The sequence below is a fragment of the Pyrus communis genome, chromosome 5 (assembly GCF_041283825.1).
Source record: "Pyrus communis isolate YQ-2024b chromosome 5, ASM4128382v1, whole genome shotgun sequence".
NCBI classification, from domain to species: domain Eukaryota; kingdom Viridiplantae; phylum Streptophyta; class Magnoliopsida; order Rosales; family Rosaceae; genus Pyrus; species Pyrus communis.
The window spans coordinates 5,416,465-5,429,505 of NC_142569.1; the positions used below are offsets into that span (position 1 = coordinate 5,416,465).

Below are 13,041 nucleotides of genomic sequence, written 5' to 3' on the forward strand. Positions count from 1 at the left end.
ACTAAAAATTAATTACCATTGGTCCCTCAACTTTAATTCAACCAGAGAAATAGTCACTCAACTTTAACCCAATTGGAGCAATGGTCCTGCAACTTTAACACAATTGTAGCAATGGTCATTCCAACATAACTCATTTTGACAAAATTCTGACGAAGTTAACGAAAATGACTATAGCTACTCGTTTTGATGAGTTAAGGGACCCCAATTGTAGCAATGGTCATTCCAACATAACTCATTTTGACAAAGTTGACGAAAAGAACCATAGTTACACATTTTAATGAGTTGAGGGACTAATGGTAATGGATTTTTAGTTAATAAACCATTGCTCTATTTTGATTAAAGTTGATGGACTATTACTATAACTTACTTAAGGAATTATATAATATGGCCAATAGTTTAGATTTTGCTTTTAAAATGTTTAAAAATGCTTTTAAAGAAAATATTTTTAAAATCAATCTTTAGTAAAAATCTAAGTGAATCTTGAAAAAAAATATTTAAAGTACTTTCCAACGGTATTTTTTTTTTCTCTTCTTTTCTCATTAGTCCATATTTCTTTTCAACTTTTGGTTGAGACCCCGTACTTCTTGATTAAGGAATTATATAGAATGACCGATAGTTTAGATTTTGCTCATCTGAAATTGCTTTTAAAATGTTTAAAAACGTTTTTGAAGAAAATATTTTTTAAACCAATCTTTAATAAAAATCTAAGTGGCTCTTGAAAAAAATTTAAAGTGCTTTCCAACTATAATTTTTTTTCTCTTCTTTTCTCAATAGTCCATATTTCTTTTCAACTTTCAGTTGAGACCTCATACTTCTTGATTCATGAATTATATAGCATGACCAATAGTTTAGATTTTGCTTGTCTAAAATTGCTTTTAAAATGTTAAAAACGCTTTTGAACAAAATGTTTTTTAAACCAATTTTAAGTAAAAATCTAAGTAGCTCTTGAAAAAAAATAATTTAAGTGCTTTCCAACTGTAATTTTTTCTCTTCTTTTCTCATTAGTCCAGATTTCTTTTCAACTTTTGGTTGAGACCCCATACTTCTTGACTAAGGAATTATATAGTATGACCAATAGTTTAAATTTTGCTCATCTAAAATTGCTTTTAAAATGTTTAAAAATGCTTTTGAAGAATGTTTTTGAAACCAATATTTAGTAAAAATCTAAGTGGCTCTTGAAAAAAAAATTATGTGCTTTCTAAATGTATCTTTTTCTCTTCTTTTCTTATTAGTCCATATTTATTTTCAACTTTTGGTTGAGACCCCATGCTTCTTGATTAAGGAATTAAATAGTATGACCAATAGTATAGATTTTGCTCATATGAAATTGCTTTTAAAATGTTTAAAAATGTTTTTGAAACCAATCTTTAAAAAAAATCTAAGTGGCTCCTGAAACAAATTTAAAGTGCTTTCCAACTCTATTTTTTTTTTCTCTTCTTTTCTCATTAGTCCATATTTTTTTTCAACTTTTGGTTGAGACCCCATACTTCTTAATTAAGGAATTATATAGTATGCCAAATAGTTTAGATTTTACTTGTCTAAAATTGCTTTTAAAATGTTTAAAAATGCTTTTGAAGAAAATATTTTTGAAACCAATCTTTAGTAAAAATATAAGTGGCTCTTGAAAAAAAATTTAAAGTGCCTTCCAACTGTAATTTTTTCTTTTCTTTTCTCATTAGTCCTTATTTCTTTTCAACTTTTGGTTGAGACCACATACTTCTTGATTAAGGAATTATATAGTATAACCAATAGTTTAGATTTTGCTCGTCTGAAATTGCTTTTAAATGTTTAAAAACACTTTTGAAGAATGTTTTTGAAACCAATCTTCAGTAAAAATCTAAGTGGCTCTTGAAAAAAATTTAAAGTGTTGTCCAATTGTATTTTTTTTTTCTCTTATTTTCTTATTAGTCCATATTTCTTTTCAACTTTTGGTTGAGACCCCATACTTCTTGACTAAGGAATTATATAGTATGACCAATAGTTTAGATTTTGCTCATATGAAATTGCTTTTAAAATGTTCAAAAATGTTTTTGAAGAAAATGTTTTTTAAACCAATCTTCAATAAAAATCTAAGTGGCTCTTGAAAAAAAATTAAAGTGCTTTCCAATTGTATTTTTTTTCTCTTCCTTTCTTATTAGTCCATATTTCTTTTCAACTTTTGGTTGAGACCCCATACTTCTTGATTAAGGAATTATATAGTATGACCAATAGTTTAGATTTTGCTCGTCCGAAATTGCTTTCGAAATGTTTAAAAATGCTTTTGAAGAAAATGTTTTTGAAGCCAATCTTTAGTAAAAATCTAAGTGGCTCTTGAAAAAAATTTAGAGAGATTATATTCACATACCCTAAATTACTTCTCCCACACCCTTTTAATTTTTTAATATTTTTTGCACACCACTAACAATTGATAAAAAAATATTAAAAAATTAAAAGGATGTGGCAGAAGTAATTTGCGGTGTATGAATATAATCTCTGTAAATTTAAAGTGTTTTCCAACTGTATTTTTTTCTCTTCTTTTCTCATTAGTCCATTTTTCTTTTCAACTTTTGGTTGAGACCACATACTTCTTGATTAAGGAATTATATAGTTTGACCAATAGTTTAGATTTTGCTCGTCTGAAATTGCTTTTAAATGTTTAAAAACGCTTTTGAAGAATGTTTTTGAAACTAATCTTTAGTAAAAATCTAAGTGGCTCTTGAAAAAATTTAAAGTGTTCTCCAACTATATATTTTTTTTCTCTTATTTTCTTATTAGTCCATATTTCTTTTCAACTTTTGGTTGAGATCCCATACTTCTTGACTAAGAAATTATGTAGTATGACCAATAGTTTAGATTTTGCTCATCTGAAATTGCTTTTAATATGTTTAAAAACGTTTTTGAAGAAAATATTTTTGAAACCAATCTTCTAGTAAAAATCTAAGTGGCTCTTGAAAAAAAATTAAAGTGCTTTCCAACTGTATTTTTTTCTCTTCCTTTCATATTAGTCCATATTTCTTTTCAACTTTTGATTGAGACCCCATACTTCTTGATTAAGGAATTATAGTTTAGATTTTGCTCGTCTGAAATTGTTTTTGAAATGTTTAAAAACGCTTTTGAAGAAAATGTTTTTGAAGCCAATATTTAGTAAAAATCTAAGTGGCTCTTGAAAAAAACTTAGAGAGATTATATTCACACACCCTAAATTACTTTTCACACACCCTTTTATTTTTTTTTAATATTTTTTACACACCACTAACACTTGATAGAAAAATATTAAAAAATTAAAAGGATGTGGGAAAAGTAATTTGGGGTGTACGAATGTAATCTCCAAAAATTTAAGGTGCTTTCCAATTGTATTTTTTTTCTCTTCTTTTCTCATTAGTCCATATTTCTTTTCAACTTTTGGTTGATACCACATACTTCTTGATTAAGGAATTATATAGTTTGACCAATAGTTTAGATTTTGCTTGTCTGAAATTGCTTTTAAATGTTAAAAAACCCTTTTGAAGAATGTTTTTGAAACCAATCTTTAGTAAAAATCTAAGTGACTCTTGAAAAAAAATTTAAGGTGCTTTCCAATTGTATTTTTTTTATCTTCTTTTCTCATTAGTCCATATTTCTTTTCAACTTTTGGTAGAGACCCCATACTTCTTGATTAAGGAATTATATAGTATGGACAAGAGTTTAGATTTTGTTCGTCTGAAATTGCCTTTAAAATGTTTAAAAACGATTTTGAATAAAATATTTTTGAAACCAATCTTTAGTACAAATCTAAGTGGCTCTTGAAATAAAATTAATGCGCTTTCCAATTGTATTTTTTTCTCTTCTTTTCTCATTAGTCCATATTTCTTTTCAACTTTTGGTTGAGACCCCATACCTATTGATTAAGGAATTATATAGTATGACCAATAGTTAAATTTTGCTCGTCTAAAAATTGCTTTTAAAATGTTTAAAAATGCTTTTGAAGAAAATGTTTTTGAAACCAATCTTTAGTAAAAATCTAAGTGGCTCTTGAAAAAAATTTAAAGTATTTTCCAACTGTATTTTTTTCTCTTCTTTTCTTATTAGTCCATATTTCCTTTCAACTTTTGGTTGAGACCCCATACTTCTTGATTATGGAATTATATAGTATAACCAATAGTTTAGATTTTGCTCGTCTAAAATTGCTTTTAAAATGTTTAAAAACGCTTTTGAGGAAAATATTTTTAAAACCAATCTTTAGTAAAAATCTATGTGGCTCTTGAAAAAAATTTAAAGTGTTTTTGAACCATTTTTTTTTCTCTTCTGTTCTCATTAGTACATATTTGTTTTCAACTTTTGGTTGAGACCTCACACTTCTTGATTAAGGATATATATAGTTTGACCAATAGTTTAAATTTTGCTTGTCTGAAATTGCTTTTAAAATGTTTAAAAAGGTGTTTGAAGAAAATGTTTTTGAAACCAATATTTAGTTAAAATCTAAGTGGTTCTTGAAAGAAATTTAAAGTGTTTTCCAACCGTATTTTTTTTCTCATTAGTCCATATTTCTTTTCAACTGTTGGTTGAGACCCCATAATTCTTGATTAAGGAATTATATAGTATGACCAATAGTTTAGATTTTGCTCATCTGAATTGCTTTTAAAATGTTTAAAAACGTTTGTGAAGAAAATGTTTTTAAAACCAATCTTTAGTAAAATCTAAGTGGCTCTTGAAAAAAATTTAAAGTGCATTTGGAATCCAAAATTAATTTTGCTAAAATCGTTTTTAATCATTTTAAAAGCACTTGCAAATGAGACATAGCTATTGAATTCTTGGATTTTAATAAAAAAAACTTAAAGTGCTTCTAAAAAACATTTTTCAAGTTCTATTTTGAACTCATAATTACTTTTAACTTTTTTAATTTTTTTGTCAAATATAATCAAAAGCGCTTGTGATAATTTGAAAGTACTCTAAAACTCACATCTCAACAACATGATCAATTAACGCTAATAACATGAAATAATATAATAGAGGCATATAAGTAAAACAACATCTAGGCATATAAGTAAAACAAAGTCTAGGCTAATAACACGATCAATTTCTGGGACGGAAGGATTCGAACGATCTATTTCTGCTTTAAAATCCTGCTCCTGCTGCCATTCACAGACTGATGCCTGTGCCGAGCTAACCACTTCTTCCACCTGTTGAAAGACAGTTTCTACTGTGCCCTTCAGGCTATCGAACGATCTATCCACATCAACCCATCTGTCAGATACATTACCATGCAGTATGTCACCCAAGCCCAACAACTGAGAACCAGAACCAGTCCTCTTGATTGAACTACACCCTCTAATTCCATCAATTTCAGTCTTGAGCTTGTTGAACTGCTCTTTAGTTGTTCCTCGTAAGATGCCCGAAGATTTTTCTATGCCACCATGCTCTACGACAGCTTCAAGAAAGTTAGGACACACGCCACCTCTGGCACCTTTTTTAATAAATCTGTCTTCGATACCTTTTGACTCTCGCTCCATGGGTAAGAATTCGTTTTCATCACCACCCACGTGGTAAACATGTAACATTTCCTTCAGCATAGTCACCTCTAGTTCTTTCTGAGCAATTTTCTCTGCTGCTTCTTGTGTTACAGCATCAACGATCCCCTTGATGACCGAGTCACTAACCACCCTCGATATGGTCAACCGGTCATTGATTTCTTCATTGCATGATTCAACACCGTTACTCATGACTTATAAAATCTCCCTAACTTCTTAGGTTCTTCGCAAGTATAAAACGAACTTCACCACCAATATGCAGACCCGTTGAACTGCAAAAGTTGAAAAAGAAAAAAATTAGGAAAAATCACAATTAAAAAAGTCCCAGTAACTTTAATCTTGTCGACTCAACTAAATTTCATGAAAGCGCGAATCAAATTACAAAGGAACCTGCTCAAGTGCTAATAAAAATGGAAGAAAACAAAAGATGTAGCAGTATCAAGTCATTTAAAAAGAATGCAGAAAACAAATATACACATACATACATATAATATATATATATATAAGTATATAGTCTGAAATTTTTTTCATGTCTACTAGTACATAAGTTAAGCAACCAAAAAATGCAATGCCAAATTCAAATTATTTTATTTCCACTTTCTTGCATTTTCTCGCCAACCAAACAGAGCTTCCACGAAACCAGCTCCAGAACACCAAAAAAATAATTAAAAATTAAAAATCCAAAATTCCTAAAAATGGAACCACAAGAAAAAGCTACTTACCAGTGAAGAAGCTGAATCCAATATTTTGCTCATCTGAATTATATAGTATGACCAATAGTTTAGATTTTGCTCATCTGAATTTGCTTTTAAAATGTTTGAAAATACTTTTGAAGAATGTTTTTGAAACCAATATTTAGTAAAAATCTAAGTGGCTCTAGAAAAAAAAAATTAAGTGCTTTCCAAATGTATCTTTTTCTCTTCTTTTCTTATTAGTCCATATTTCTTGTCAACTTTTGGTTGAGACCCCATGATTCTTGATTAAGGAATTATATAGTATGACCAATAGTATAGATTTTGCTCATATGAAATTGCTTTTAAAATGTTTAAAAATGTTTTTGAAATCAATCTTTAATAAAAATCTAAGTGGCTCTTGAAAAAAATTTAAAGTGTTTTCCAACTGTATTTTTTTCTCTTCTTTTCTCATTAGTCCATATTTCTTTTCAACTTTTGGTTGAGACCCCATACTTCTTGATTAAGGAATTGTATAGTATAACCAAGAGTTTAGATTTTGCTCGTCTGAAATTGCTTTTAAAATGTTTAGTATAGATATGCATATTATTGCATGATGTTGCGGACACCTAGGTAAGCTTCAGGTGAGTGCATATTGATGTTAATGGTTGCATTGGTTATAGTTATGCGTAGAGACATGTAAAGCTCATTATCATGCACCCTGGTGTTAGTGCTCCCGCCCATGGCCAGGGCACAGTCCTTCACGTGATGTTCAACTCTCACACCGCACACTCACCTTGGATCTAAGTTTGGTGCACAGCAATGTCGTATATACCACATTAGGTGGCTCCGACTCCTAGGTGACTCGCGATTATTCGCACAACCTTCACGTGATCGTAGCACTTGAGCGTACTTATTTACACCCAGTTCTGTCGTACATACCACATTAGGTGGTTCCGACTCGTGTGCAAGAATTGGTTAATGAGCTATAGGTTCAGCTATACAAGTCACGTTAGGTGACTCCACCTGGCATATCATTTTACATTGATTTATTTCACCTGGCTTACTTATTTCATTGATGAGATACTTGACATGGCATATACTCGGTTTTCATTATTCCCGAGCATGATTTCTATATACGTATGTATTATTATTTTCTAAAAAATTATATGGGTTTTACGGCGAGAGATTATAACATTTTCAAAAGGTTTTTATTAAAACTTTATCTTCAGGTCCATTCACCCTTATTTTTTGCCCCTTCAGGTTTTAGCTATTGAAAGTTCGTATCGACGAAGATTCTTGGCAAATCTCAGTATAGGTGGCTACCTCTGAGGGTATGATCCTTACCCACACTACTGTACTTTACCTATGCTCTGACGTCGCGTGTAAAATGGGTTTATCCTCGCTCATAGCGTACTCTTGTCTTTAGTTACTTTTAGGTTTAAATTTTTTATTCACATTTTCCACATCACTATACTTTATTGCTTCGTCACCCTCTAGGTGTCGGCCGGTACAACTTGATTCAGAGTCCTAGTAGACATTTCGAGTCGGGGTGTCATTTTGAAGAAAATATTTTTGAAATCAATTTTTAGTAAAAATATAAGTGGCTCTTAAAAAAAAATTTAAATCATTTCCAACTGTAATTTTTCTCTCTTCCTTTCTCATTAGTCCATATTTCTTTTCAACTTTTGGTTGAGACCTTATACTTCTTGACTAAGGAATTATATAGTATAACCAATAGTTTAGATTTTGCTCATCTGAAATTGCTTTTAAAATGTTTAAAAACGCTTTTGACGAAAATATTTTTGAAACAATTTTTAGTAAAAATCTAAGTGGCTCTTGAAAAACATTTAAAGTGCTTTCCAATTGTATTTTTTTTTCTTCTTCTTTTCTCATTAGTCCATATTTCTTTTCAACTTTTGGTTGAGACCCCATACTTCTTGATTAAGCAATTATATAGTATGGCCAAGAGTTTAGATTTTGCTCGTCTAAAATTGCTTTTAAAATGTTTATAAATGTTTTTTAAGAAAATATTTTTGAAATCAATCTTTAGTAAAAATATATGTGGCTCTTAAAAAAAATTTAAAGTCATTTCCAATTGTAAGCTTTTCTCTTCTTTTCTCGTTAGTCCATATTTCTTTTCAACTTTTGGTTGAGACCCCAAACTTCTTGACTAAGGAATTATATAGTATGACTAATAGTTTAGATTTTGCTCATCTGAAATTCCTTTTAAAATGTTTAAAAACGCTTTTGAAGAAAATATTTTTGAAACCAATCTTTAGTAAAAATCTATGTGGCTCTTGAAAAAAATTTAATGTGTTTTCCAACTGTATTTTTTTTCTCTTCTTTTCTCATTAGTCCATATTTCTTTTCAACTTTTGGTTGAGACCCCATACTTCTTGATTAAGGAATTATATAGTATGACCAATAGTTTAGATTTTGCTCGTCTAAAATTACTTTTAAAATGTTTAAAAACGCTTTTGAATAAAATGTTTTTGAAACCAATTTTTAGTAAAAATTTAAGTGGCTCTTGAAAAAAAATTTAAAGTGCTTTCCAACTGTAATTTTTTCCCTACTTTTCTCATTAGTCCATATTTCTTTTCAACTTTTGGATGAGACCCTATACTTCTTGATTAAGGAATTATATAGTATGACCAATAGTTTGATTTTGCTCGTCTGAAATTGCTTTTAAAATGTTTAAAAACGCTTTTGAACAAAATGTTTTTGAAGCAAATCTTTAGTACAAATCTATGTGGCTCTTGAAAGAAATTTAAAGTCTTTCCAACTGTATTTTTTTTCTCTTCTTTTCTCATTAGTCCATATTTCTTTTCAAGTTTTGGTTGAGACCTCATACTTCTTGATTAAGGAACTATATAGTATGACTAATAATTTAGATTTTGCTCGTTTGGAATTGCTTTTAAAATGTTTTAAAATGTTTTTGAAACAAATCTTTAGTAAAAATCTAAGTGGCTCTTAAAAAAAAATTAAAGTGTTTTCCAACTATATTTTTTTCTCTTCTTTTCGTATTAGTCCATATTTCATTTCAACTTTTGGTTGGGACTCCATACTTCTTGATTAAGGAATTATATAGTATGACCAATAATTTAGATTTTGCTAGTCTGAAAATTGCTTTTAAAATGTTTAAAAACGCTTTTGATGATAATGTTTTTGAAATCAATATTTAGTAAAAATCTAAATGGCTTTTGAAAGAAATTTAAAGTGCTTTCCAACTGTATTTTTTTCTCTTCTTTTCTTATTAGTCCATATTTCTTTTCAACTTTTGGTTGAGACCCCATACTTCTTGATTAAGGAATTATATAGTATGACCAATAATTTAGATTTTGCTTGTCTGAAATTGCTTTAAAAATGTTTAAAAACGTTTTTGAAGAAAATGTTTTTAAAATCAATCTTTAGTAAAAATCTAAGTGGCTCTTGAAGAAAAATTTAAAGTGCTTTTAGAATCCAAAATTAATTTTGCTAAAAGCATTTTAATCATTTTTAAAGTACGTGCAAACGAGCCACAGATGTTGGAACCTTGGATTTTAATAAAAATGCGGGTAAACTTTGAAAAAACATCAAAGTGCTTCTAAAAAGCATTTTTCAAGTTCTATTTTGAACCCATAATTGCTTTTAACCTTTTTTTTTTTTTTTTTTGGTCAAATATGATCAAAAGCACTTGTGATAATTTGTAAGCACTTTAAAACTCACATCTCAATAACATGATCAATTAACGCTAATAACATGAAATAATAGAATAGAGGCATATAAGTAAAACAACATCTAGGCTTAAATCCAGTACAAAATCTAGCACACCAGACCGATAAAGTATCATTGGTCTTATAAAAAAATTTCTAATTGATTGGTTTACATTTTCAGATGAACTTCATCTAATTTTCTGCACTTAATATGTTGGCGTTCTAGTTCAAATTGTCTTTGAAATTGGCATAACTTCTCATTTTTATCTTTGATATTGAAAATCAATAGAAGTGATCTCTAGTTTATCCACCGTCAATCATTTTCTTCATTCCGTAAAAAATCTCTGTTAAATGGGAAAATAAGTTGAGGGGTTGATTGGACAAAAATACACTCAATTTAACTAAGACTTTTTCACATAATCATTATAATGATTGACGGTAAACAAACTCGATGATCATTTGTATCTATTTTCAATCTCAATGAATAAAATGGGAACTTATACTAATTTCGAAAACCATTTTAACTAAAAAGCGTAATATGTTTGGACAAAGGACTGCTTGTTAGTTGTATTCAACAAATTTAAAAGTAATTGGGTCCTATTACTTTTGTACCTCTCCAACTGTACTTTTCTCTCTTATTTTCTCATTAGTCCATATTTCTTTTCGACTTTTGGATGAGACCCCATACTTCTTGATTAAGAAATTATATAGTATGACCAATGGTTTAGATTTTGCTCGTCTGAAATTGCTTTTAAAATATTTAAAAACATTTTTGAAGAAAATGTTTTTTAAACCAATCTTTAATAAAAATCTAAGTGGCTCTTGAAAAAAAAAAATTTAAGTGCTTTTGAAATCCAAAATCAAATTTGCCAAAAGTGCTTTTAATCATTTTAAAGGCACTTGCAAACGAGCCCTAGCTGTTGGATCCTTGGATTTTAATAAAAATGCAGCTAAACTCTGAAAAAAAACACTTAAAATGCTTTTAAAAAGTATTTTTCGAGTTTTATTTTGAACCCATAATCACTTTTAACTCTTTTTTGTCAAATATGATCAAATGCGCTTGTGATAATTGGCACTCAACTCACATCTCAACAACATGATCAATTAACGCCAATAACATGAAATAATATAATAAAGGCATATAAGTAAAACAGCGTCCAGGGTTAAATCCGGTACAAAATGTTCACGAATATGCACAGCCATTGATTCCAGTTGTTGCTTGTGCTCCCTTTCTTTTGCTTCAAACAAAGAAAAAAAACATTAAACTTCTCTTGGTTAGCATCGAGAAGCATTCTCCTCTCTTCGCACAACTCTTTCATTGCATATAAGTAAAACAGCATCTAGGCTTAAATCCGGTACAAAATCTAGCACACCAAACCGATAAAGTATCATTGATCTTATAAAAAATTGTCTAATTGATTGGTTTACGTATTCAGATGAACTTCATCTAATTTTCTGCATTTAATATGATGGTGTTCTAGTTCAAATTTTCTCTAAAATTGGCATAACTTTTCAGTTGTTTTCTTGATATTGAAAATCAATAGAAGTGGTATTTAGTTTGTCCACCGTTAGTCATTATGGTCATTCCGTGAAAAATCTCCGTTAAATAGAAAAGTAAGTTGAGGGGTTGATTGGACAAAAATACGCTCAATTTAACTGAAATTTTTTCACGGAATCACCATAATGATTGATGGTAGACAAACTTAGTGATCATTTTTATCGATTTTCAATCTCAATAACCAAAATGAGAACTTATACTAATTTCAAAAATCATTTTAACTAAAAAGCGTAATAGGTTTGGTCAGAGGACGGCTTGGTAGTTGTATGCAGCAAATTCAAAAGTAATCGGGGCTTATTACTTTTGAACCTCTTCAACTTTACTTTTCTCTCTTCTTTTCTCATTAGTCCATATTTATTTTCTGACTTTTGGATGAGACCTCGTACTTATTGATTGAGGAATTATATAGTATGACTAATAGTTTAGATTTTACTCATCTGAAATTGCTTTTAAAATGTTTAAAAATATTTTTGAAGAAAAAGTTTTTTAAACGAATCTTTAGTAAAAATCTAAGTGGCTCTTGAAAAAAAAAAATTAAGTGCTTTTGGAATTCAAAATCAATTTTACCAAAAACGCTTTTAATCATTTTAAAATCTCTTGCAAATGAACCCTAGCTGTTGGATCCTTGGATTTTAATAAAAATAAAAATGCAGGTAACTATGAAAAATCACTTAAAGTGCTTCTAAAAAGCATTTTTCAAGTTCTATTTTGAACCCATGATCACTTTTAGCTTTTTTTTGTCAAATATGATCAAAAGCACTTGTGATAATTTGAAAGCACTCTAAAACTCACATCTCAACAACATGATCAATTAACGCTAATAACATGAAATAATAGAATAGAGGCATATAAGTAAAACATCTAGGCTTAAATCCGGTACAAAATCTAGCACACCAGACCGATAAAGTATCATTGATTTTAACTAAAAAGCGTAATATCTTGTGTTACTCTACATTCAAATTCAGCAACCGCTTTCAATAGTTCACGAATATGCACAGCCATTGATTCCAATTGTTGCTTGTGCTCCCTTTCTAAAACATTTTGCTTCAAACAAAGAAAAAAACATTTTGCTTCTCTTGGTTAGCATCAAGAAGCATTCTCCCCTCTTCGCACAACTCTTTCATTGGTAGTTCAAGCTTCTGATCTACCTTGCACACGTCAGCCTTGTATCTTTCATTTTTATCCCATGCATCAATTAAGTGCTGCTTGGTTGCATTTGACTCTTCAATGCTGTCAGAAATCAATTTCTGTTGCCGACATGTCTCGTCCTTTAAATTATGTAGCTTCTGAGTAGCAGTGACGAAACTAGAAATTTTCAGGAGAAGGGACGAGATTTCAAAGGGTAAAATGTAACATCCCACATCGTCCAGGGGAGTGATCCTTAAATGTATATTCCCATCCCTACCTAGCGCGAGGCCTTTTGGGAGCTCACTGGCTTCGGGTTCCGTAGGAACTCCGAAGTTAAGCGAGAAGGAGGCTTGAGCAATCCCATGATGGGTGACCCACTGGGAAGTTGCTCGTGAGTTCCCAAAAACAAAACCGTGAGGGAATGGTAAGCCCAAAGCGGACAATATCGTGCTACGGTGGTGGAGCGGGTCCGGGAAGTGATCCACCCTGGGCCGGGTTGTGAC

General features: G+C 30.1%; 1 long non-coding RNA gene across 1 annotated transcript; it reads right to left on the reverse strand.

Annotated features, from left to right (window-relative positions):
* Positions 1 to 4,937: 4,937 nt before the first annotated feature.
* LOC148696607 (uncharacterized) lies at positions 4,938 to 6,515 on the reverse strand. Its single transcript, XR_015962334.1, has 2 exons — positions 6,209 to 6,515; positions 4,938 to 5,758 (listed from the first exon to the last, which is right to left on the reverse strand). It is a non-coding gene; the product is annotated as an uncharacterized LOC148696607 (long non-coding RNA).
* Positions 6,516 to 13,041: the final 6,526 nt, after the last annotated feature.